The sequence below is a fragment of the Microtus pennsylvanicus genome, chromosome 1, assembly GCF_037038515.1.
Source record: "Microtus pennsylvanicus isolate mMicPen1 chromosome 1, mMicPen1.hap1, whole genome shotgun sequence".
In the NCBI taxonomy this organism is placed as follows: domain Eukaryota; kingdom Metazoa; phylum Chordata; class Mammalia; order Rodentia; family Cricetidae; genus Microtus; species Microtus pennsylvanicus.
Window position 1 is genome coordinate 138860316 of NC_134579.1, and position 27933 is coordinate 138888248.

Here is a 27933-nt window from a genome sequence, read left to right on the forward strand (position 1 = left end):
TCCTTTGTTTTTTGGCATAAGCACTTAGGTGATATCCAAGGTTATGGGAATTCAAGTCAGACTATGCTAGGACAGGACTGGAGCTGGGGAGAATGATTGTGCTCTGAATAGGTCAATTTAATACAAGCCATGGCTAGGGGAGTGAAGGGTGAGCAGCTTTGATGCGCTTTTCTCAGCCAAGTTTCAATTCCAAGAAAGGTTGGGTTTCCCGTAGGCTCCAGAATACATTGTTCCTTCTATTGATACTGAAGAGGCTGCCTACTGGAGCTCGGTGTGTGTGTGTGTGCATGTGCATATGTGCATGTGTTCCCTCATCTCGTGGTACAGAGATCTCCTAGTGAGAGAGAGATTCTGGAAATGCATCATTGGTATAGCCAGCATGACAGGCCATGATCACTTCCTTTTTAGTTCTGAATAAACTGTTCCTGTGGCTCTTGGAGATGGGGAGGCTGAAGTTGGTGGTTTGGGTGTCTTGTCCTTGATGTTCAGGAAGGTGTATACCACGTGATCCCCCTGAAAGCATGAATGCTGGTCGGTGACATCAGTCCCGCAGGGCAGAGCCTCACCTTGCTGGTGATCCAGCCCCACTGTGTTGTGGCCTCTGTGCCGGGTGAGCCATGGGAGAGGACACTTGTCACTCACTGTCTGACAGTCTGATGTGTGGTAACTAGAGGAGACAGGTTGAGGAAGAGGGTGAGACAGCCATGGGGACAGAGGAGGAATCAACAGAGACATCCAAATGGGCCACAGAACAGTATGCGAGGATGTGGACCATCCTGACCGCCACTGCTCTTTGTGGGAAGTGACATCAAAGTGTGTTTGTGGGGTGGGGGTAGTTTTGAAGTAACTTAGCTTGCCTGCTGCTTATGAGTGTGTTCAACCTGCGAGAATTCACACTGTGAAAGTGTCCTTATGATTTAAAGCACTCTTCAGCCTATGAGTGTACTTGGGTGAATGGTTGCAATGATAAAATTTTGGTAAAATTGTTATATAAGGAAGAAACAGGTTCTCAAACCCATTAGAATGGAATCCATCCTTTTTATGGTCAGAGCAGGTTCAGATCAGAAGAGAAAGATGCGCTGTTGTTTCTGTGTGCATACTGCTGTGCATGTGTCAACTCGTTTATTCCCTTGAGTCTCTTTTCTGAGGTGGGCAGAATGCCCGTTTCACAGGTGACAAGACAGAGGATCAAAACATTCAAGTTCCTTGTCAAGGGCCACAAATACTAGGAATCATGGTCAGGAATTAAGCACAGGGCAGGGATTTTTCCAAACACACACTCTTGCATTAGACTCTTGGGGCCCATTAACCAATCTTTGCTGCAGCCCTAAGGAATGCAGACCCAAGCTGAATTTCACAGTTATGTCTCCAAGAATACCTCATTCTCAGCCTGGTGTGGTGGCGCACATTGGTAATCCCAGCACACGAGGCTAAGGCAGGAGGATGGTCACGAGTTCAAGGCCAGCCTGGGTTACATAGTTCAAGGGTAGACAGGGCTGCTCCTTGAGACCCTCTCCCAACAAAGAAGCACACAAACCGAAACAATACAGACAGCGCACATTCTTCAGAGACATTTCCATGAGCAAACAGCCAGTGAAAGTTAGGAGAGTCGTCAGAGGGGCCCAGATCTAGGGGAGCAAGAGAGAGTTGTCAGTGCACAGAAGTGCAAAGCTGACTGAAGGTTTCCTGAATTTTGGCAGGTGGCAGGTGGCCATGGTCAGTTCAGGAATTAGCTTCCCTCAGAGGCTGCTCAGACCCACTGTGTTAGTATCAGAGGAGGAGCAGGATGGAGCCTTCTGTTTGCCCAGTTCACAGGATGCCCAGAGGTGATTCTCAGCAGCATGCTCCAGTGGCAAGGGGGACATAGAGGCCACAGCACCCAGCTATTCCATAAGACCAAGAAACTTTCCCAAAAGGAGATGTCTATGTCTATAATTGAGGCAGGAAGGAAGGCATCAGGAGACCTCTGGAAACGTGACTTCTTTAGGCCTGCCTAACCTGGTGGAATGAGCTTCTCAGGGTTCTCTCAGGCAACTCCTCTGTAGTTAGGAAGGCTATGATTTATGGGATCCTCAGTGCAGGGAAGTCCAGATCCCTTCTGCAAACATGCAGAAAGGAAGGTGTGGTCTCTGAGCCCAGGATCCCCTGTCAGAGCAGGACATGTGGCAGAAAGCCAGTTCTCATTCTGTGAGTGGCTTTACTTACTGTGGTTGGAGGCTCAGGGTTTGTGCTCTGTGAGATCTCGCTGGTCAGTTCCCCTAAATAAATATCAGACACTGTGACCACTCTTCCCACACATGGGGCCTTTGCTCCTGGAGTCAGGAAGGATGCTGTGGGCAGCTCATTCCTGGGCTCCTTGCTGTCACTGAATCTCCATCACCCCATTCTTGAGACTGCCTTCCCTCCTGAGTCTTCGTTCCTTAATCTAGGTGTGATCCCTGCTAGTGGTGTCCTTTGTCTTTGCTGGACTCTGAATCTGCCCTACTTTGTCCCCTGGTGCTGCAACCACACCCAGGACTGGTGCTTTACTAGTGGATGTATTCCTGGTGGGTAGCTCTCTTATTTTGATGCATTGCACCAGTCCTATGTAACACTTGCCCTGTTCTATTTTCTAAGGATGGTTCTGGTTTTTTTTATATTAATTTTCTCCCTACTTTCTTTCTTTCTGTTTTTTTTTTGGGGGGGGCTGGTGAGGGTTGAGACAGAGTTTCTCTGTGTAACCCTGGCTGTCCTGTAACTCGCTCTGTAAAACAGGCTGGTCTTGAATTCACTGAGATCTGCCTGCCTGTACCTCTTGAGCACTGGGATTAACGGCATGTTCCACCACCACCCAGCTTTTTTTTTATTCGTTTTCTTGATCAAGAGGACTTTAATGCTTCTGTTGCTTTATCTTAGGATCCCTTCTCCCTAAAACACTCCCCCTGCTGCTGCTGTGGTCAGTGTGACATGCAACCTGCATCTTCCTGTTGCTCCTTGGATTCCTTCACTTTCCTTTCTTCTTGGACCTTGACTTCCTGTCTGAAGAATAAAGGGGTATAATTCAATCTGCTTCCTATCTATGTGGGAATGGACTCCAAGAAACAGGAGTACAGGGAGCAGGAAGACAGGGAGGCTGAACCCACAGGGTCAGTGCTGAGAAGCAGAGAGTTAGGAGAGAGGTAAAGAGATCCAGCTCAGAGGCAGAGGGAGAGAAGTCCTTGCCCACTCCCAAACATTACACTAAGACTTGGAGAATACAAAAGAGGAAAGACTGTCTTACCCTATTTCTTCTTGAAATAACGGAAATATGCCAGGGCTGCTATTAGAGTCACCCCAGCCACAGATCCAATGACGATGCCGGCAATTGCATACCCCGAAAGGCCAGAATTCCCTTGTATTGGGAAGGAAAAGACAAGAAGGAATGAAGTAAAAATGTTTTCCAGTGGTGTGCCCGGGGAATTCTTAGCATGAGATGATTTCTGTTTACCCTCTTGGGGAATCTGTTTTCTGTGGGAAGTTGAAGTGTCAGCTGAAGTGAGGGTCTCTTAGCAAGTATCTCTCCACCCTCGCTGTGTTTCTAAGTTGGTTTCTCCCTCTTCCTTCTAATCCCTGATTCCATCAATTTCATCCAGGCAATCATGTAAAGCCATGGGAATGTGAGACAGGGCGAGTGCTATTTTGTGTTGAAATTCCCAGCATTTTCATCTTTTCTCAGGGTCTCAGCTGTGGCAGTCATGAATAAATGGTCTCTTGTGGCTGTGATCTAAGTGACAGAGGCCAGGCTAGTGACTCTCAATGTACCAGCTCCTCTCCACAGAGACCATGGTTTCTGCAGGGGTAGAAAGGCCAGGCATACTCTGTAAGACCCTGTCCCTCTGCTTGGTGACTGCGGGGAACTGAGTCTCAACCTTGCAGAAACTCTGCTGGAACTGCACCGCGATCTAAGACGTGACTCCTTCTCTGCCTCCACAGGGATCATATTTCCATGTGGTCTGAGGGCTATCTCGTGCTCACCTTCACAAGTGTATCCCCCACTAATGCCTTGCTCATCTGAGCCCATCATGGCCACATCTTGGAGGATGAAAACTAGTAACTTGCCAGGTTTGGAATTTTGCATCAGACACCGCCTCCTTTTTTCCCTCCCATATTTATTTAGTAACCATGCTATAGGGGTTTCACTTCTTGGATAACATGGGACTCCCCACATCCCTCATGTAATAAAACCTTCCTCACCTCTTTACCCCTTGTTGTAGCCATCTGAGGCTCCACCTCACCAGTCTGCTCAGTGCGATTATTAATGCAAATGTTGGCCATTGTGGTACGGCATTTATGATGTGGCTCGCCATGTATTTGTATCTAGTTTCATCTATATGATGAGTCTGTCACATAGAAATTATTTCCATTCAAAGGATGAAAAAAACTGAGGCTTACAGTGGTTTGTAAAAAGTACTTGAATCTGTATGGTTGACCAGAGACAGACCTGGCTACCTGACTTCACGGCTAACACGAGTGCTGGGAATAATTGCAGCTAACATTTATTTCACTTTCTCAGTGTGTGATATTTTGCCAGAAAGGGTATTTGATTATTATACTAAGTCCTTAAAAATTACTCTGAGGGATGGATGATGGTGGCACATACCTTAAATACCAGCACTCAAGAGGCAAAGGTAAGCAGATCTGTCAGTTCAAGGCTAGCCTGGTCTAAAGAGACAGTTCCAGAACAGGCTCCAAAGCTATACAGAAATCCTATCTTAAAAAACAAAATAAATAAATAAAGTAAAATAAATCTCCCAAACCAAAAACTTACTAGAAGGCAGGTGAAGAATATGATGTAACCTAGAACCCTAGCATCAGAGGTTGAGGCAGGAGGCTTGTGAGTTTGAGGTGTGTCTGGGTTATATAATAAGATCCTTGCCTCCCTAAAAGCTCCCCCAAGCTAGTGGTGGGGGAGGGGAATAAAGAATAGAATGAAGATGAACAAATGGTACCAGGAGAGAAAGATGATGCACCAGATGTTGACTCTTCAAAAATGCTTAGCAATATTGCCAGCCCTTTCCCAAATTAACTTTGGATAAAAGAGATGGTTTTTACTAAAATTTGAGCTCATTCTGTTATTCTGACGGAAAGAAGAATTTCAAGAGAACTCAATAGTTATGAGCTAGCTGTTGGGTGGCTGAGATGCAGCAGACAAATTCCTGGAATCCCTGATGCTTCAGAGACAGAAATAAACAAAATAGATAGCTGTATAATCAGCAAGATTGAATGGAAACATTTGACAACATTTCACAGACTTAATGACAAAAACACTGACACTGGGTAGAAGTCCAGCTTAGTCTAACAAAGGTCACACGTGGAAACCCACAGCCAGCATCATATTCCGTGGGACACTGGCAGTTTTTTCTCTGAGATCAGGAAGCACAAAGGATGCTGCTGTGACCACTTCTGTTCAAGAGACTCTTAGGACACACACCACACAGAACCATCAGGCTAGATAGACAATGAAATAAAAGGTGCCCAATTATGAGGTGGTAAAATACACATCTGAAAACACACAAGCTTGACTGTAGAAAATCCTTAACCTTCTACAGAAACTCTCAGAACTAAATGAACAAAACCAGCAAAATTGTTGGACAACAAAGTGAACGTGCCCAGATGAGCTGTATCTCTGTATACTAATATTGACCGTGAACTGTTAGATTTCCTTTTCTTCCTGTCAGTAGTGGCTTGAACCTAGGGCCTCTCATGCATGCTAGGCAAGTGTTCAGTTACTGAGCAAGAGCCCCAGTCTGAACATTGGACAACTGAAAAGGAAATCAAGAAAGTATTTTATTTATGAGCTCACCAAAAAAGGATAAAATACTTAGAATTGACTCCACCAAAGAGATAAAAAACTTGCACCCAGAAAACTACCCAATAAGAAAAGATGAAAGAAGACAAGGAATGAAAGCCAGTGGAGTTTACAGGTGGGAAAACTTCATCTCATTATTGCTGTTTGCAGTGCTGGGGATCGAACCCCAGGCCTTGTGCATGGTGAATGATGCTCTATTGTTGAACTATAGTCCAAGCTATGCCTTTTTAATTTTGATTTTGAAACAGGACGTCACTAAATTAATCAGGCTGGACTTAAATTGGCTTTGTTAGACATCCTTAGAGTTATGGTACTCCTGCTTCAGTTTCTTGCGTGACTGGAATTATCAGCATGAATTAGCTTGCCTGAAAGCCTTTTTTGTAGTAGATGATAATATTGCTGAAAATAGACTATCAGCTCTATGCACATCAGATCAAAATCCTAGTAGCATCTTGTACAGAAATAGAAAATCCATTCTAGATGTCCTGGAACTCACTACATAGACGAGGCTGACCTCAAGCTCTCAGACATCCACCTGTCTCTACCCCTAAGAGGTGGGGTTAGAGGTGAGTGCCTTAAAAGTATCTTGACAAAAATGAACAAAATCGCAGGACATCCTTAGGGATTTCATAATTTTAGTACAGAGCTTCAATAATCAAAATATAAAATAAAGGCAGACATACAGATCAGTGAAGTAGAATTGGAAAGCCCAGAACTGCTCATGCACACTGGCCAATGATTAGATTAAAGATTAGTTGTTACTATGAATGTGTTTGTGGAGCATAGTTTTTGCACATCTAATGTGTTGTCAGTCCCGAGCAGGTAGCACATCCATCACTTCATTTGCCATTTTCACATTTGTTAAGGACATTTGTCTCTGCTGGCTCCTTTGAATTGGTCAGTGTCACACAGGGTTGTCCTGCTGAGTTGCAGGACTTGGAAGGCATTCTTGCTGTCCAACTGCACCTCTGTGACCAGATGAGGTTTGATCAGGATGCTAAGATTGTTCTATGATGGAAGAATGATCTTTTAAACAAGAGATGTTGGTGAAATGGGATATTCAGGCAAAAGAGTGAAGTTAAGCCTTCAGCTAACATTATATAAAAGTCAACTCTAAGTGGATCAAAGACGTAAAATGGATCAGAGCCGAAAACCATCAGACTTTCAGGGGACAAGATGAAAGCATCTTGAACTGGACTTGGCCTGGTTTCTTTGTTATGATGCCAGTTGCATAGGCAGCAACAAAATAGATAAATTGGATTTAAGCAAAATTGAAAATGTGCATCAGATGATGTTATCAGTCATGTGACCCAGCAGGTCTTTGCAGCATTTTTCACAATAATCAAGGACAGTAAATGTGTATTCATGGATGAGTAAGTAAAAAGAATGTGATGTCTATTCTCATGGCTGTGCTGTTAAGCCTTTTAAAAGAAGGAGGTTCTGTCAATGTGGTTATGTGAAAGATCCTAGAGTACATGATGCTGAGTGAGATAAACCCTGCACAGAAAGGCAAATGATCTCTTTCAGGAGAATCTCACAATCCCTGCGGACAAAAAGAGAAGAATGAAGGTTACCAGAGACTGAGTGGCAGCAGGAGTGGTGGGGGAGTTTCTGGCCAAGGGCACAAGGTTTGAGACAGACCAGAGGGTTAAGTTTTGAGAGGTATGACATAGCAGGCAGATTATAGTCCACTATAATGGATTGCGACGAAATGAACAATAAATTTCAAATGTCTTAGCATAGAAGGATAAGGGAAGTAACAGGTGTGTTAATTAAGTTGAACTAATCCTTCCAAACTGTATCTAGATATTGTTTCTCTTAAACATATTCTGTTATGACATCAATTTAAAAGCCATTAGAACAATAAACAAAGAACTATACAAGGAAGTGAAAAGTCTACTTCAGAACAGCAGAAAATACTTGTAAATAAACCATCTGACAAGAGGCTGATGTTCAGAGTGTGTAAGAAACTCCAACATAGCAAACAGAGAAACAAAAGCAAAGAACCCAGCTGAAATACAGAGGACAAGAGTAGGAAGGTATGGACTTGATAGAAAGTGTGTGCATGGCCAAGAAGCACAGGGAAAGAGGCTCCACTTCACTTCTCAGTCACTGACCAAAGGGAAATCAAAGTCACAATAAAGCAGCACGCACATCTCTTAGAATGCATACCATTAAAATCACAGACAGGAAGCAAGAGAGTTGGAATATATAAAGATATTAGAGCTCTGGGGCATCACTCAATGGGAGGGTAAAATGTAACCATGAGACACGGCACTGTGGCTCCTCAAAAGAGTAGAGAATTGCATTCAACTCAGTAACTGAATCCAGGATTGTAGGGGGTGGGATAGATTACAAGAAGTTTTGGAAATGGACAATGATGGTGTTTACACAGCAATATGAATATACCTTCTGCCACTGAGCTGTACATTTCAGAAGTCTACAACGGCATATCTAAAAATTAAAAATGATTTCTATGTATGGGTGTTTTGCCTTGTATGTCTTTGCACCACATGCATGCTTGGTACCTGAGGAAGACAATAGAAGGTACTGAATTCCTTGGAACTCAGTTACAGACAGTAATATGCTACCATGTGGGTGCTGGGAATTGAACCTGTCCTTTGAAAGAGCAGCTAGTACTCTTAATTGTTGAGTCATTTCTCCAGTCCACATGTGTGTGTGTGTGTGTATACACACACACACACTTATATATACATATATATGGGTATATATATATGTACATATATATATATATACCCATATATATATACCCATACATATATATGGGTATTCATATATGTGTATATATATATATATTTAGAGAGAGAGACATATATATGATACACACACATATATTACGCAACACAATATATATATATTATATATATATATATAGAAAAAGAGGCTTGTGCAAGGAGCTCATGGTGTAAATATCAGCATGAGGATCAGAAACTGAGTATATGGGCCAACAAGATGGGCCATCATGTATGAGAGCCTGCCATACTCCCCCCCCCAGAGTATCTACTCCCAAATACTACACATAAATAAAATGTACAAACAAATTTTGTCTGGTGAAATGCCTTAGCAGAGAAAGGACTTGCTCACCCACCTTAGTTCAGTTCTCAGTCCCTGGAGAATTGGCTTTCACAAATTGCCTTCTGACCTCCACTCCTGGGCGTGGAACATGCACCCAAAATGTATAAATATGCAGAAAGAGTATGACTTAATACAGGTCCTTCCTATCTATGGATGTTACATTTATGGATAAAAACAAGCCTTGGAAGCAAAGTACTTGGAAACAATATGTCTACAGTGAAAAATATATTGCTTCCTCCTGTCCTTGTCCCTTACTGAACACAATAAGACCAGAGTCTGCAGTATTCTTATTAGGTGTAAGAAATAATTGAAAGAAGATTTGAATGTATGGGAGGGTTGTAGAGTAACATGAATATTTTACTACATTCTGAGGGTTGACTGTGTGCTTGGCTTAGACCCTAAATTCTTTTTTTTCCATTTATTTATCTATTTATTTTTACTTAAAGATTTCTACATCCTCCCCTCCTCCCATTTCCCTCCCCCTCCTCTCATCCCTCTCTCCCTCCCTGTCCAGTCCAAAGAGCAGTCAGGGTTCCCTGCCCTGTGGGAAGTATGACATGAACAGGCCTGGGAGCTTTTCAGTTTTGTTTACACACTGTTGCAGCTTTCTTCCTGGCAAGGACCTTAAAACACCATCGAGTTGTGGCAAAACACTTCTCCATATTCCTTAGCAAATTAAAGACCCATGTGGTCAGAAAAAGAAAGATATATAGTAAAGAGAGATTCAAAGAGTAAGAAAACCTCTAAATGGTTTACAGTGTATTAAAAATGTATACAGGCTAAAGATTAAAGTTCAGAAAGAAAGAAAGAAAGAAAGAAAGAAAGAAAGAAAGAAAGAAAGAAAGAAAGAAAGAAAGAAAGAAAGAAAGAGGGGAGCCTGGGAGGCAGAGACAGATGGATCTTTTTGTGTTCAAGGATAGCCTGGTTTACAGACGGAATTCCAGGACAAAGATGGACAGAGAACCTGTTTCAAAAAGCCAAAAGTTAAAAGTAAAAATAAAAGAAATAGAGGTTAGAATAAAATCACATAAAGATGGAAAATACACAGAGAATCATGATACTGTAGTTATTATGCTCTCTTTGAATTGTTTGAATGCTGAGGAAGAAATAACAGCTGCTATGAGTGCACCCCTCACGGTCCTGACTTTCTTGCTCATGTCCTCCCTTCTTCTGCTTCTCATTTGGACCTTGGGAGCTCAGTCCAGGGCTCCAATCCACATTGGATTGGATCTCTGTCTCTAGCTTCATCCATCACCAGATGAAAATTCTATGGTGATATGCAAGATATTCATCAGTATGGCTATAGGATAGGGCCATTTCAGGCTCCCTCTCCTCAGCTGCCCAAGGATCTAGCTGGGGACATCTCCATGGACACCTGGGGACACCTCTAGAGTCAAGTTTCTTGCCAACCCTAAAATGGCTCCCTTCATTAAGATATATGCTTCCCAGCTCCCATATCCACCCATCCTCCATCCCAACCATCCCATTCCCCAAAGCTCTCCCCATCCCCCTTCTCACTTTTTTCTCCCCATCTCCCCTTACCCCCACCCCACCCCCACCACCAAGTTTCCAATTTTTGCCTGGCGACCCTAAATTCTTAATCACTTTGAATTTCTATTGCTGTACTGATCAATCTATTGTTGGTGTTATCATTGACAGGGTCTCAAAATGTAACCTGGGCTGACCTTGTGCTCCTATTCCTCCTGCTTCATGCTCTCTCTCTCTCTCTCTCTCTCTCTCTCTCTCTCTCTCTCTCTCCATATGATCTTACTATGCAGCTCTGGCTAACCTGGAACTCACTACAAAGACAAGGGCGCGTGGGAACTCATAGACATCCACCTGTCTCTGTCTCTGGTGTGCTGGCTGAGGTTCAAGGCATGCAGCTTGTGTGGTGTTTATCATGAGATTAACATGCATCCACCATTAAGCTAAATGTATTTGAATCTTTAGCCATGTTTTTCTTTTGATGACTTTTGCCCATTTTGCACAATGCTGATAAAGAATTTGCTCCACCCCCAACACTATGGGGTAAGAAGGGAGGGGAGGTCACTCACCTATTATGTCCAGCTGGATGGGGTCACTCCTCTTGGAACTGATTGGATTGAAGGCCTCACACTGATACTTCCCGGAATCTTTCCTCCTGGCAGGGTCTATGCTAAGGATGCTGTTGTCCAGGGATAGCTTCATTCTATGGTTAAGCTTCAGCCTCTGGCCATTGAAGAGCCAATGGATGGAGATCCCAGTGTCCTTTGTGAAGCAGGTCAGGAACACAGAGACCTGATTTTTGACTGTGGTGTTGCAGACTTGGATGGAGGGTGGTGTAGTCACTGGCTCTGTGGATAAACAGTGGAGGGGACAGCTGAGAGTCCTTCAACCTTAGAGATCTTAGCCAGCTCACAGGGCCCACAGAATGACATGGCCCTCTGGAAGATAGCATGTTTAGGTTCAAGATACAACCTGTGAAGAGAGAGCTGAATCTTCTTCCTACCCAGATCACCCACAGTGACCCTCCACTCAGGGTATGTGTGCAGGTTCCACACTAGGAGACCCTTCAGCCCACATGACCACAAATCTCATAGTGGGAGATGTTTTCCCCATTGATTTTTGTGCAAATTCTTGTTCACACTTTCTGTGAGTGTGAATAGTCAGGTCCCTCCATTATAACATACGCTTCTGTTTCTTTTTTATTAAATAATATATCATGGGGTTCAGATGGCCCAGCTAATCTTTTTTTTTACGCTTTTGTAGTTTTTTTAAATTTTTTTGAAAAAAAAATTTCTGCCTCCTCCTAGCCTCCCATTTCCCTCCCCCTCTTCCTACTCCTCTCCCCCTCCCCCCACTCCTCTCCCCTCCCTCTCCAGTTTGAAGAGCAGTCAGCGTTCCCTGCCCTGTGGAAGGTCCAAGGTCCTCCCCACTCCATCCAGGTTTAGGAAGGTGAGCATCAAAACTGGCTAGGCTCCCACAAAGCCAGAACATGAAGTAGTATCAAAACCCAGTGCCATTGTCCTTGGCTTCTCATCAGCCCACATTGTCTGCCATGTTCAGAGAGTCTGGTTTTATCCCATGCTTTTTCAGTCCCAGCCCAGTGGCCTTGATGAGCTCCCAATAGATCAGCCCCACTGTCTCAGTGGTGGGTGTACCCCTCATGGTCCTGACTTCCTTGCTCATGTTCTCCCTCCTTCTGTTCCTCATTGGGACCTTGGGAGCTCAGTCCGGTGCTCCAATGTGGGTCTCTGTCTCTATCTCCATCCATTGCCAGATGAAGGTTCTATGGTGATATGCAAGATATAACCACTTTGGAAATCAGTGTGGTGGTTTCTCAGGAAATTTGGGATCAACCTACCCCAGGACTGACCAATACCACTCTTGGGAATATACCCAAGAGATGCCCTATCATACTACAAAAGTATTTGTTCAACTATGTTCATAGCAGCATTATTTGTAATAGTCTGACAGTCTCTTTTAAACTTACTCTTTCCTTTGTCTCTGGGGATATACTCTGTCATTTTTTTCATTCTTTTTGTACTCTTTTTATTCTTTTTTGTACTCTCTTCACTCTTTTCCTTTTTGAGGCCTTCAATTCATCTTCTGCCTTCTGTTTTTAGAGGGCATCCCTCACAGCATTAGTATGGATTTTAAGGTCAATTTTGTTATATGTATATGTATTTATAATCTTGATTAAGGTATTGTTATTGTATAGTTCATTTAAAAATGTAATGTATAATTAGGAAATATAGGTTGCTAATGGATAATCATTGATGATAGTAAAGCTTGTAGTCATGTTAGTTAGATTTTCTAGATATATAGAGATATATTTCAGTTAGGCATTCATCATATCTTTCAAAGACTACAGAATATGGCATTTAAATGTTTTAATAAATTAGGGTTTTTCATGACAATGAGACACGTCTGCTGCTGGCAGCACCAATCTACTTCGAGAGGAAGATGGGCATCGAAGAGGCTCCTTATAGAGTTGGTTAGCCATTTGGGCAAGAAACTGCTCTTGCCTGGACTGTTGTATAAACTGGACACAAAGAACCCTCAGAGAGAGGACTGCTAAATTTGCCTAAAGATGAGATGGTCTTTCGGGGATCCTGCTTCATAAAAAAATTCACAAGACATTCTGCAGGACACATCAGATAGTGACTGAATTGCCTTTAAATTTTCCTGCTTCATGGAAAAGTCTGCTGAATACAATGGGCCTGAAGGCTGAAGATGGATGCCCCAATGGTACAAAAGAACTTTGGGTGACTGTACAGACAGCGAGATGTCTCTGTCATTTTTAGAGTTTTGGACTTCTTGTTTGCTTAGGTAATATTATATCCTTCTGGAGTCTTTGATGGAGTTAAAAAATGGTTAATTATAGTTATAGTTATAGTTATACTTAGTTATGATAAAAGATAAAATAGATATAAATATTATAACTGTAATTCTTGCTTTATAACTGTTTTTGCTATATGTAATTGTACTATGTTAAAATGAAAGCTTTCTTTTTTGTTTAAACAGAAAAGGGGGAAATGATGTGGGAGTGACTTCTTTCTAATCTCTTGCTTTCATTGGTTAATTAATAAAGAAACTGCCTTGGCCCATTTGATAGGCCAGCCCTTAGGTGGGTGGAGTAGACAGAATAAAATGCTGGGAAGAAAGGAAGTAAGGTCAGAGACTACATGCTGTTGCTCTCTGGGGCAGATGCGATAAAGCAAGCCACCAGGTCAGACATGCTAAACCTTTCCCGGTAAGACTAGTGCTACACAGATTACTAAATATGGGTTAGGCAAGATGTAAAGAATAGCCATTAAGAGGCTAAAACTAATGGGCCAAGCAGTGTTTAAAAGAATACAATTTGTGTGTTGTTATTTCTGGGTATAAGCTAGCCAGGTGGCCGGGAGCTGGGTGGCAGGAACGCAGCCCACAGCTCCCTCAACAGTAATCTGGACCCAAAAAGATGAACATGGGATGTACTCACTCATAATTGATTTCTAGCCATAAATAAAGGACATTGAGTCTATGATTTGTGATCCTAAAGAAGCTAAATAAGAAGGTGAACCCAAAGAAAAACATATAGTTATCCTCCTGGATATGGGAAGTAGACAAGATTGTAGGGAAAAAATTGGGATCATGATGGTGGGTGGGATGGGGGTGAGGGGAGATGGAGAGAAAAGTGAGAAGGGGAGGATGGGGGGAATTTGGGGAAATGGGATGGTTGGGATAAAGGAAGGGTGGACATGGGAGCAGGGAAGTATATATCTTAATTAAGGGAGACTTGAACCTAGAGGGGCTCCCAGGTGCCCAGGGCAATGTACCCAGTTAGTTCCTTGGGCAGCTGAGGATAGGGAACCTGAAATGGCCCTATCCTATAGCCATACTGATGAATATCTTGCATATCACCATAGGCCCAGCTAATCTTAAAGGTGTTGAAGCCTACACTTCTGGGCTTGGTGAAATCCCAAACTAAGTAATTTCTATTTGAGCTGGGCTGTGGTGGCAAATGCCTTGAATCCCAGCATTCAGAAGACAGAGACAGGTGGATCTCTGTGAGTTCAAGGGAAACCTGGTCTACAGAGTGAGTTCCAGGCAGACACTAAAGTTACACAGAGAAACCCTGTCTCAAAACAACAAAATACATCTATGGATCCACTGCTGGAGATAGATGTGCTTTGCCCAAGATGAGAACCTATGGATTGCTTCCAGACCAATATGGTTTCATGGAACAAGACCTCCTGAAATGTTGCCTTGAATACCCCTCAAAAACACAGCCCTCACCCTGTTCACCTGTGAGCTCATTGTAACCCTGGAACATCGATTGTTCCAATACTGAGGGGAGCTGGGAGGTAAGTCAACAGCCACAGGGCTGGAAGCCAGAAGCCCCATTCTCTGGGACTTTCCCAGTGGGACAAAACCCAGGGGCCCCTCCCCAACTCTCTTGTCTTTCTTAGCCAGCCAGCAGGGAGTATTCCTGTGGCTGGGCTATCCACAAACCCACCCCTCCCCACACCTGCCTTTTCCCCTTGAGCTCAGTGGAACCCAGGAATATAGATTGCTTCATTCAATACTGAGGGTACCTGGGAGCTTGTTCCTATACTGAGGAGACCTAAGAAACAGCCATAAGAAGCATTAACCAATATGCCACGACACTGACGGCCTCATTTGAAGGAAGAGATGGGTAGGCGCCAATGCAAGAATTCCTCCAACATCCTAAAAAGCATCATGTAACACCAAAACCCATCAGACACACAAAAGGAAGACTTGATTGTCCTAACCCAGAAGAAGTAGAAGAAAACAACTTTAAATGTAACTTTATGAAAATGATGGAGACCTTTCAAGAGGAAGTTAAAAATTCCCTTAAAGAAAAGGAAGAGGGGGAAAAAAACGTTGGAAAAAATTAACAAATCCCTCAAAGAAACCCAAGAAAAGAAAAAAAAAGCAGACAGGTGATAGAAACAGTTCAAGACTTGAAGACTGAAATAGAGATAATAATGAAAACCCAAACCGAGGGAATTCTGGATATAGAAAATCTGAGTAAATGAGCAGGAATGACAAAGACAAGTATAAGCAACACAGTACAAGAGATAGACGAAAGAATTTCTGGCGCTAATGATACTATAGAGGAAATAGATTCATTGGTTAAAGAAAACATTAAGTCCAACAAATTCTTAACACAAAACATTCAGGAAATCTGGGACACCATGAGAAGACAAAACCTAAGAAAAATAGGGGTAGAGCAAGGAGAAGAGCTCCAGCTCAAAGGCACAGAATATATATTCAAAAAAATCATACAAGAAAACTTTCTCAACCTAAAGAAGGATATCCCTAGGAAGGTACAAGAAGCTTACAGAATACCAAATAGACTGGATCAAAAAAAAAACCCTTGCCATATAACAATCAAAACACAAGACATACAGAACAAAGAATGAATATTAAGAGCTGCAAAGGAAAAAGGTCAAGTAACATATAATGGTAAACCTATCAGAATTACACCTGACTTCTCAATGGAAACCATGAAAGCCAGAAGGTATTGGATAGATGTACTGCAGACACTAAGAAACCATGGATGCAAGCCCAGACTACTATACCCAGCAAAGCTTTCATTCACCATCAAAGGAGAAAAGAAGATATTCCATGCCAAAACAGATTTAAACAATATGTATCCACAAACCCAGCCTTACAGAAAATACTAGAAGGAAGTCCTCAACCCAAGGAAGCTAACTATACCCACAATAACACAGACATCCGATAACCACCAGCAGCATAACTCAAAGAAGGGAAACACACAAATACTACTACTGAAAAATAACCAGAGTTAACAACCAGTAGTCATTAATAATTCTTAATATCAATGGACCTAATTCACCAATAAAAAGACACAGGCTAAGCAAATGGATATGTAAACAGGATTCAGCATTCTGTTGTTTACAAGAAACATGCCTCAACCTCAAAGACAGACATTACCTCAGAATAAAGACTTGGAAAAAGGTTTTCCAATGAAGCGGACCTAAGAAACAAGTGGGTGTGGCTATCCTAATATCTAACAACATTGATTTCAAACTAAAATCAATCAGAAGAGATAGAGAAGGGCACATTATACTCATGACAGGAACAATTAATCAAGACAAAGTCTCAATCCTTAATATCTATGTCCCTAATATAAGAGCACCCACACATGTAAAAGAAACATTACTAAAATTTAAATCTCACATCAAACCCCACACACTAATACTAGATTTCAACACCCCTCTCTCACCAGGTCAACCAGACAGAAACTTCATAGAGAAATAAGAGAACTAACAGATGTCATGAATCAAATAGACTTAACAGACATCTATAGAACATTCCACCCAAACAAAAAAAGAATATACCTTTATATACCTCATGGTACCTTCTCTGAAATTGATCACGTATTCAATAACAAAGCAAACCTCCACAGATATGAAAAAAATTGGAGTAACCTTCTGTGTCTTACTGGATCACCATTGAGTAAAGTTAAAATTTAACAACAATATTACTCCCAAAGCCTACAAAATCATGGAAACTGAACAATCAACTACTGAACTGGTCATGGAAGAAATAAATGAAGAAATGAAAGTCTTCTTTGAATACAATCAAAATAAAGGTACAACATATCCAAACCTATGGGACATGATGAAAGCAGTGCTAAGAAAGTTCATAGCACTAAGTGCTCACATAAAGAAAATTGAGAAAGCTCACTTTAGTGACTTAATAACACACCTGTAAGCTCTAGAAGAAAAAGAGGCAGACTCACCCAGGAGGAGTACAAGACAGGAAATAGTCAAATTAAAGGCTGAAATCAACAAAATAGAAACACAGAAAACAATACAAAGAATCAATGAAACAAGGAGCTGGTTCTTTGAGAAAAAAACAAGATTGACAAACCCTTATCCAAACTAATCAAAAGGCAGAGAGAGAACATTCATTAATAAAATCAGAAATGAAAAGGGAGACATAAGAACAGACAATTCCTCTGAATTGAGGAAATTAAGAAAATCATTAGGTCCTACTACAAAAACCTGTACTCCACAATATTGGAAAATGTAAAAGAAATGGACAATTTTTTTAGATAGATACCATATACCAAAACTAAATCAAGACCAGTTGATCAATTCAAATAACCTATAAGCCACGAGGAGATTGAAGCTGTCACAAAAACCTCCCAACCAATAAAAGCCTAGAACCAAATGGCTTTAGTACAGAATTCTACCAGAACTTTCAAGAAGAGCTAATACCTATACTTTTTAAAGTGTTCCACATAATAGAAACAGAAGGGTCTTTGACAAACTCTTTTTATGTGGCTACAGTTACCCTGATAACAAAACCACACAAAGACTCAACCAAAAAAAAAAAAAGAAATACAGACCAATCTCACTCATGAACATCAATGCAAAAATTTTCAATAAAATACTGGCAAACCAAATCCAAGAACACATCAAAACAAATCATCCTTAATGATCAAGTAGGCTTCATTTTAGAGATGCAGGGCTGGTTCAACATACAAAAATCCATCAATTTAATTCATCATATGGATAAGCTGAAATAAAATCTTAGTATCATTTTATCAGATGCTAAAAAATCATTTGATAAAATCCAACACCCCTTCATGATAAAGGACTTGAAGAGATTAGGAATACAAGGATCATATCTAAATATAATAAAAGCAATATACAACAAGCATACAGATAACATCAAATTAAATGGAGAGAAACTCAAAATGATTCCACTAAAATCAGAAACAAGACAATGCTCTCCACTCTCTGCATATCTCTTCAACATAGTTCTTGAAGTTTTAGCAATACAAATAAAAAAAACATAAGGAGAACAAGGGGATTCAAATTGGAAAGGAAGAAATCAAACTTTTGTTATTTGCAGATGATATGATAGTGTACATAAGTAGCTCCATAAACTCTACCAGAGAACTCCTACCGTTGATAAATTCCTTCAGTGACATGACAGGATACAAGATCAACTAAAAAAAATCAATAGCCCTCCTATTCATAAAATATAAACAGGCTGAGATGGAAATCAGAGAAACATTACCTTTCACAATAGCCACAAACAACATAAAATATTTTGGAGTAACACAAACCAAGGAAGAGAAAGAACTTTTGACAAGAATTTTAAGTCTTTGAAGAAAGAAATTGAAGAAGACACCAGAAAATGGAAAGATCTCCCATGCTCTTGGATAGGAAGGATCAACATAGTAAAAATGGCAATCCTAGCAAAAGCAATCTATAGATTCAATGCAATCCCCATCAAAATCCCAACAAAATTCTTCACAGAACTCTAAAGAACAATAATCAACTTCATATGGAAAAACAAAACCTCCAGGATAGCCAAAACAATCCTAAACAATAAAGGAACTTCCAGAGGCATTACTATCTCTCATACCAAACTCTATTACAGAGCTACAGTAACCAAAACAGCTTGGTATTGACATAAAAACAGAGATATTGACCAATGAAATCTAACTGAAGACGCGGATATTAATTCACACACCTATGAACACCGAATTTTTGACAAAGAAACTAAAATTATTCAATGGAAAAAAGAAAGTATCTTCAACAAATGGTGCTGGCATAACTGGATGTCAACCTGTAGAAGAATAAAAATAGATCAATATCTATTACCATGCACAAAACTCAAGTCCAAATGGATTAAAGACCTCAATATAAATCTGACCACACTGATAGAAGAGAAAGTGGGAAGTAGCCTTCAATGCATGGGCACAGGAGACCACTTCCTAAATATAACCCCAATAGCACAAACAATAAGAGCAATAGTAAATAAACGAGACCTCCTCTAACTGAGAAGCTTCTGTAATGCAAAAGACACAGTCAATAAGACAAAAAGGCAACCTACTGAATGGGAGATCTTCACCAACCCCACATCAAACAAAGGTCTGATTTCCAAAATATATAAAGAACTCAAGAAATTAGACCTTAAAATTTTAAATAACCCAAATAAAAAGTTGTTTACTGAACTAAATAAACAGAGAATTCTCAACAGAAAAATTTCAAATGGCCAAAAGAGCTATCAGGGAAATGCAAATCAAAACAACTCTGAGATACCATCTAACACCTGTCAGAATGGCTAACATAAAAAACACCCTTGATATGTTATGCTGGAGAGGATATGGAGTAAGAGGAACACTCATCCATTGCTGGGGGGGAATGCAAACTTGTGCAACCACTTTGGAAATTATTATGACGTTTTCTCAGAAAACTGGGAATCAACTTACCTCAGGATCTAGCGATACCACTCTTAGGAACATACCCAAAAGATGCTCAATCATACTACAAAAGCATTTGTTCAACTATGTTCGTAGCAGCATTATTTGTAATAGCCAACACCTGAAAACAACATTGTCCCTCAACTGAAGAATGGATAACAAAAAGAGTGTGGCACATTTTACACATTAGAGTACTACTCAGTGGTAAAAAAACAATGACATCTTGAATTTTGCATGCAAATGGATAGAATTAGAAAACACTATCCTGAATGAGGTAACCCAGAACCAAAAAAAATGAATATGGTATGCACTCACTCATAAGTGGATACTAGCCATAAACAAAGGACATTGAGCTTATAGTTCCTAATCCTAGAGAAGCTAAGTATTAAGATGAACTCAAAGTAAAACATATATAGACCCACTTGGGAATTGGAAACAGACAAGTTGCCTGACAAAATTAGGCGCAAGGGAGTTATGGGGTAAAAGGAAGGGGAGAAGAGGAGGGTTGAGGAGAACTTGAGGGAATGGGATAGTCAAAATGGAGGAAAGACAGATGTGAGAGCAAGGAAAGAGATATCTTGATTGAGGAAGCCATTATAGGGTTATCTGGAAACCTGGCTCTAGAAAAATTCCCAGGAATTCAAAAAGATGAATCCAGTTAAGACCCTAAGCAATAGAGGAGAGGGTTCCTGACTTGGCCTTTCCCTGTAGTCAGACTGATGGAGGTGGGTCTTGTATCTTATCTGTTGCTTTCATTGGTTAACTAATAAAGAAAAGTGCTTGGCCTGATAGGACAGAAAATTAGGTAGGCGGAGTAAACAGAACAGAATACTGGGAGAAAGAAGCCGAGTCAGGCAGTCGCCATGATTCTCCCGCTGGACACAGACGAAGGTTAAGATCCTCCCTGGTAAGCCACATTGTGGGATACACAGATTATTAGAAATGTGTTAGATCAATATGTAAGAGCTAGCCAATAAGAGGCTGGAACTAATGGTCCAAGCAGTGTTTAAAAGAATACAGTTTCAATGTAATTAGCCATGCGGGTGGCTGGATGCCAGGAACATAGCCCATTGATCATATTACAACATCAGACTGATGATTATCTTAAATATCACCATAGACCCTTCATCCAACAACAGATGCAGAGGCAGATACCTACATCAGAGCACAGGACTGAGCTCCCAAGTCCAGTTAAAGAGTAGAAGGAGCGAGGATTTGAGCAAGAAGGTCAAGACAATGAGGGTTCACGCACTGAGACAGTATGCCTGATCTAATGGGAGCCCACCAACTTCAACTAGACTGGGAGTGAATGAGCATGGGATCAAACTAGTCCCTCTGAATGTGGTTGAGAGTTGGGTCAGACTGAGGGGCCACTGACAGTAGCACTGGGATTTTTCTCTACAGCATTTACTGGTTTGGGGTTATCCTATTCTCTTTGGATGCATATCTTGCTCAACCTGGATGTATTAGGGAGGGCCTTGAACTTGCCACAGGACAGTGTGCCTTGTCCTCCCTTAGGATTGGAGCAGGGAGAGATGGGAGGGTGTGTGGAGGGAGTGGGAATTTTGATTGGTATTTTTTAATGTAATAAAATAATAATAATAATATACACCCCTCAAAAATTACTTTACCCAATAAACAGCATAAAGAAGTTTGGAGAAAATAAACTATGCCCATATTCCCAAATAGTGTCTATAAATGATTGTTTATATTTAAATAGAGATTTGCATTGGCATGAACCTTGGTTTATTAATACAAATTTAAGGTCAATTGTGTTATATGTATATGTATTTCTGATCTTGATTAAGGTATTATGTTTGTGTAGCTCATTTAAAAATATAATGTATAATTAAGAAATATAAGTTAATAGATAATCATCTACAATAGTTAGCTTGTAATAGTTAGATTTTCTAGACATATAGAATTAGATTTCAGTTAGATGGGTATTCTTCAAATCTTTCAGAAACCTTCAGGATATGATATTTAAATGTTTTAGAAAATTATGACTTTTCATGACAGTGAGACACATCTGCTCCTGACAGCACCAATTACTTCGAGAGGAAGATGGGCATCAAAGAGTCTGCTAAGCCATTTGGGCAAGAAATTGCTCTTGCCTGGACTGCAAGACTAGAATATGCAGGAACTGCAGAGAGATGCCTGCTGAACTTGCCTAAAGGTAAGATGATCCTTCGGGATTCCTGCTTCATAAACAACAGAAAGAGTCTGCTAGACATTCTGTAGGACACAGAAAAATGTGACTGACAAACTGCAAGTATAGGCAGAACTGTCTTTGAAATTTCCTGTTTTGTGGGAAAGTCTGCTGGATACTATGGGCCTGTAGGCTGAAGATGGGTGCTCCAAAGGTACAGAACTTTGGGTGACTGTCCAGGTAGCGAGATGTCTCTGTCAATTCTAGAGTTTTGGAAGTTGCTTACACTGTACTTCTTGTTTACTTAGCTAATATTATATCCTTCTGGAGTCTTTGATGGAGTTAAATAATAGATAGATAGTTATACTTACAATTTTTCTTAGTTCTGATAAAAGATAAAGTAATTAGAAATATTGTAACTGTAATTCTTGCTTGATACCTGTTTAGTTATATGTAATTTTACTATGTTAAAGTTAAAACCTTCCTTTTTATTTAAACAGAAAAAGATGAGGTGATGTGGGATTTCCCTCTGTGTACTCTGATTACCATTAATGAATAAACTGCCTTGGCCTGATGATAGGGCAGAACTTAGGTAGGTGAAGAAGACAGAACTGAATGCTGGGAGAAGGAAAGAGTCAGAGAGATGCCATGGATCCACCACCAGAGATTGAAATGCTTTGCTGCTAAGCCACTGCCACATGGTTATACACAGATTGATAGAAATGGGTTAAATTAAGATGTAGTAAGACTTAGCCAATAAGAAGCTAGAGCTAATGAGCCAAGCAGTGATTTAATTAAAAAGAAAAAAAGAAAAAAGAAAGAAAAAACAAAAAAATAATTAATAAATAAAATAATTTCTGTTTGAAGAGAAATTTATTTCCTGCAGCAAGGAAATGAATTAAATACCACAGAGAAGATGTGAATGGTCACAGACTTGACCACAGCCTGAAGCTCTAATCCTCCATACTGACATTTTTTTTTTGGACAGGGTATCACTCTGCAGTCCTTGCTAGCCTGGAACTTTCTATGTGGCCCAGGCTAGCCTTAAACTAAAAGAGATCCAGCTGTGTCAACCTCCCAAATGCTAGGAATATGATCCGACATCCTTGGATCTCACCATAGATATCTCTGGACACTTTCCTTGTGCACTCCTCTGCATGGTGACTCGACAGAGGAGTCTCTGTTCTCCAAGCAAGTGCACTTCACTGTTCTCAGCGGTCATCTCCTGCGCTGGTGGCCAGACGCAGTTCAGAGCCAACTAACCTGAAGGCCACCTTTCCACTTTCCCGTTCCTGACCTCAAGGGCTCTATGTACATCAATGACATTTTATTTTACTTTTTCCCATTCTTTTCTTTCTTTTTTTTTCTTTTCTGTCCAGGGAGAGTCTCACTTGTAGGTTTGACTGACCTGGAATTTGCTATGTAGACCAGGTTGGTCTTGAACTCATATTGTTTACCTTCTTCTCCTTCCTTAGTACTGGCATTAAGGGTGTTTACCACCACACTCAGTGGACTTTTGATTTTGTTTTTGTTTTTCTAGACAGGGTTTCTCTGTGTAACAGTTTTAATTGTCCTGGAAATAGCTCTTGTAGATTAGGCTGGCATTGAACCCTCAGAGATCTGCCTGCCTCTGCCTCCTGAGGGTTGGGATTAAAGGCATGGCCCACTACCGCCCAGCTCAACATTTGTTTTTTAAAACTTGAGAAGAGTAAGGAAGAAAGCATCATCAAGTTGTAAGTCACTAGGTTTACCCTGAGTCAGAACCAGGGTCCCAGGTGCCTTCTCCACCCTCCCTTCCCCTCCTGTGTAAGTCAGAGCTAAGCAAGTCACCCCTGAGAGCTGGGAGCAGAGCTCTGAATTGCGGGTCCCTATCTGTGGAGAGGGAGTTTTCTTCTTACATTTGGGGGAAAGGAATGTGAGCACAGTAAAGCTTTGTGTGTTCCTCTATGTCATGGAGGTCATAAGAAGAAAATGGAGGGGACAGGAAGGCCTTTGTTAGTGACAGAAAGAAATCTTAACCTTAAGGCTCTCCCTCCCCTGGGAAGTCCCTCCCACAACCTGAGGTTTCCAAGGCTGGGAGAAGCTCCTTCTCACACTCCAAGCTCCATCCCTATCAGCAAGGAGAAGTCAGAGCAGCAGGAGAAGATCAGACATAGGGATGGAGCAGAATGCTCAGGAGAGAATGGAGTTGTGCTTGTTCTCATAGACAAGGGCTGGAAATTAAATTCTCCTGTGTCTTCCCAGAAAGCCAAAAGACTCCACTCCAAACCTGGCGCTGATATTTCAGAGATCCACTTACCAATGGCTGTAATGTTCTTGACTGTGGTCTTATTGAGGCCAGGGACAGAGTTATAGATGAAGCAGGTATAGGATCCACTATTATTAGTAGTGATGTTGGGGATAAAGAGCTCTTGGGAGGATGACTAGATCTCTCCACTGACAAACCAAGAGTACTGTGCAAGTCAGTTAGAGGCTGCTTGACAGGAGAGGCTGAGGTTTGTCCTTGAATGGAAATGAGTATTTGAGGGGAACATGATTGGGACATCTGGACCATCATGAGAAAACACAGCAAAGGCACATGTGACATCAGCAGACGGAATGGCAATCCTGGTCTGTTCAAGGCCATAGTATCTCTGAGCTGTGCTATAACCTCATCTGAGCAGGTCCCAAAAGGAGCTTGAGTGTAGATTAGTAGAAGAGTATTCATGTAGCAGGCACAAGCCCTGATCCATCTCGAACACAGCACACAAACATCCCCGCTGCACACTCACGTGTGCACTGAGCCTGAGACTGATCTGTCCCCTGTCTCCATCACTCTGAGCCTCTGTAGGTAGAAGTTTCTCCAGCCCATTCCAGCTCAGTGTTTGGCCTGGATGCATTTGCTTGTGCTGTGCCACGAGGCCCTGGTCAGCCTAGGTATCTGTGTGGTGGGTCTGTGTCATCAACACAAGGGGACCCAGTTTCCTAGCTCTAGCCTTTTGTATAGACATACATAGCCAGGATGAAGCAGACAATACCCACAGGTAATGTTCAGAGTGAATGGGTCACTTTGGGAGGTGCTCACTGGGTTCCGGGTTTCACACTCATAATCTCCTGTGTCATTCCTCACAACACTGAGTAAAGTGAGAGTCCTGTTGTCCTCAGACAGCTTCAGCCTGTCACCTTCTGAGAGGCTTTGGCCATTTCTCCTCCACAGGTAGGTTGTATTCTCAGTCTTTGGATCACACATTAATGCTACTGAGTCCTGACCCTCCATGGGATTGGAATTGTTGCTTGTGATGCTGGGCTTGGGTAGCAGTGCTGTGTGTGCAGACAACAGAGAGAAGGTTGTCCTGTGTGGTACCTCTGATTCTTCCAAGGGCCTCTTTCAACAGAGATTGTCTCATATCTCCCCTCAAACCCAGATCCTCAAAGAATCAGGGAGGAAGCAAAAAACTAGGCAGATGGAGTAGCTGAGCACTCAGACAATGGGGCCTCTGTGCTGTGTATGGGAGAAGGAAGCGCTTTCCCAGGAGGGAATTGAGCTGCAGTGTGTGGTGATGGACAGACTCGAGATTTGGAATCAGAGACCTCATGTTATCTTCTGGTCCTCACTGACCCATTGCGTGTCTTGGGACACTATGTGTGAGTCCCTCCAACTGCCCTGACCTCCACTGCTCAATAAGGACAAGTGCCCTCCAAGCCTTTGCTGCTCAGGGGACTACTACAGATAAGTCATAATTAGTCTTCACATTGAGCTTCCCTGAGAAACTGACAACCCATCAGAGATCATACACAGATCAGGATCTGGCTGGCACTCAGGTCAGGCTGGGCTTCAGCTGGGCCATTCTTGTCAGAAGTTTTATGTTGATTGACATGAATCAGGGACCCATAAAAGAAGCCTGAGTCTAGGAAATGATCTATAAGACTCAGGGGCACCTAATAGAGTCTCCATGGTGGGGAGGCTGGAGATGTGGCTGTTGACAGATAGCTTGTGCCACCCGTGGCCTTTGTGACCCTGACTCAGTGACTGTTTCCTGTTTCAGTTTCTCTAGAATAGGACACAGAGTAAATGAACGTTGCTTGCAAGTTAACCTGAAAGGTGAGCAATGGCCTGACTTTTCACCAAGCAGTATCTCTTACTATTTGCCTGCAGGAAATAATTCCAGGGCTGGACCCCCAGAGGCAAGGAGCTGCCATTTGTACACTTTTCTCCCATCTCTTTAGGGCTCTCCACCTTCCTGCGAAATCTTAGAAGACCATCAGGACAGCTGGCTGGTTGTCTTTAATAGCCCTCCACCTATGCTGAGCACACTGAGTCTCTGGAGGAGATGCCCAGGTGACCTGCCTCAAACATGACTCTCACAGGCTGAGGGTCAGCAGGCTACCAGCCTGCAATCAATCAGTGTCCCCTGTCAGCTCCAACAGGAGGTCAAATTCAAACCCAGTCTATAAGCTTCTCAGCATTCCTGGTCCAGTCTGGGAAGGAGGTCAGAAACAAATCTGGTGTTCATGTCTCTGTGAAAATCTCATGGTTTTCTCAGTCAGGCCCTGCCTGAGTCCTGAAGGGTCTTTCTCAAGGCCATGCTCATGATGAGCATCTAAGACCCTGGGCAGAGTCTGACATGCCTGGGCTGAGTTACCTCCCCCTCTCTCTCTGAGGGTAGATTCTAGTTAGGGATCCTGATTTATCGCTGGTTCCTCCACTCCGTTTCCTTTACTAAATGATGAACCACAATGTGGGGACCATAACACAGTCATCCAGGACTGACAATTCTATGTGTGAAGTAGGATTAAGTCCACCCATGCCCCAGAGATTACAGAGAATTACTTACGGTGGACATGGAACTGCACCCATTTTTCAATAAAATCAAAGTTTTGCATTAGAATATGCAACGTGTAGGCTCCAGTGTCTTTCAAATGTGACGTTCTGGAAGAGCAGGGATCCATTGGGGTATATTGTCTCTCTGCCACTGTATGCAGGCCCTGTTTTATTTACATTATCTGACGCTATAAAACGTGCAATTTCATTACTCATTTCAAAATTTGTTCCCTTGTGCCAGTAAAAGGTTCGGAATGTCTTTCGCAGATTGTGGACAAGTAGAAGAACATTTGCCCCTACAGCAGCATGGGGCGGAACTGCTTCCACAGTGACTTGGGCCGTGGTGGGAGAGCTCCAGTAAATCAAAAGTGAGGCTAAGAGGGAAGAGAGAAAAATCTATCAATAATAGTTCTTTGCATTTGGTAGAAATTGAGACCTGCGTGTGTTCAACTCTCAGCCTTGGTGTGTGTGTGTGTGTTATTGTCGTATTGCGGGAGTTCAACAACATCACTCCCATTCCTCAGTACCCCCGAATATTTCCACTGAATTAAACTATTTTCTTGGGTGTCTGCACAGCAAACCCCTTACTCCCTCAGATCCCTGCTCACACTCAGAATCTTTGGTGAGTATAGGCATGTCTTCTCTGACCTTCTTCTCTAAAGACTCCAGCCTTCATTTTCTGATCTTTCCAGCTCTGTTTCTTCTGAAGTCCTTGTCAACCCCAACCCCACCTTCTAGATATCCTTGCTGCTCTGTCTTCCTGCCCAGGACTCTGTGAGGAGAACTGGTTTGATTTTGGTTTAAACCCCACTGCCTGGAACAGGTTCAGACAACTGTGAGCAAATAAATGTCCCAGCGCCTGGGGTTTATTTAAGGATTCCTCAGGGTCGTATATATGAAATGACCCTGTTTACTGGCCCCAGTTTGAGTTTTACTTAGAGAGTCACCCTGACACAGTTGTGGGAGTCAGTCTTCAGGGTACAGAGGCCAGTGCTGATAAACTTGCAGTGGGGAACCCCTGAGTTTTCCTCCCCACTTACCAATTCACATTCACTGCGAGCTTCCTGTTGCTCTCAGGCTTCAAGCAGAAGCCAGATGTCTCCTCTTGGGCACAGTCCCCCTCCCAGAAGACCCCATCCAGTCTCTGAGCTCCCCTGCTGTCCACACCCCTGAGGAATGTCTCCTCACCTGCCAGCAGGAGTCCCCTCCAGGGTAGCTGCCCTTTGTGGAGAAGGGCTGAGGAGAACTCCATGGTCTCTGCTGTGGCCTAGGCTCTTCCTCTGGAAAGGAGGTTTGCCTCTCAGGCTGCTGGCAAGCCT

At 42.1% G+C, this 27933-nt stretch overlaps 1 pseudogene; it reads right to left on the minus strand.

Annotated features, from left to right (window-relative positions):
* On the minus strand, positions 1-27933 carry LOC142858785 (cell adhesion molecule CEACAM1-like; annotated as a pseudogene).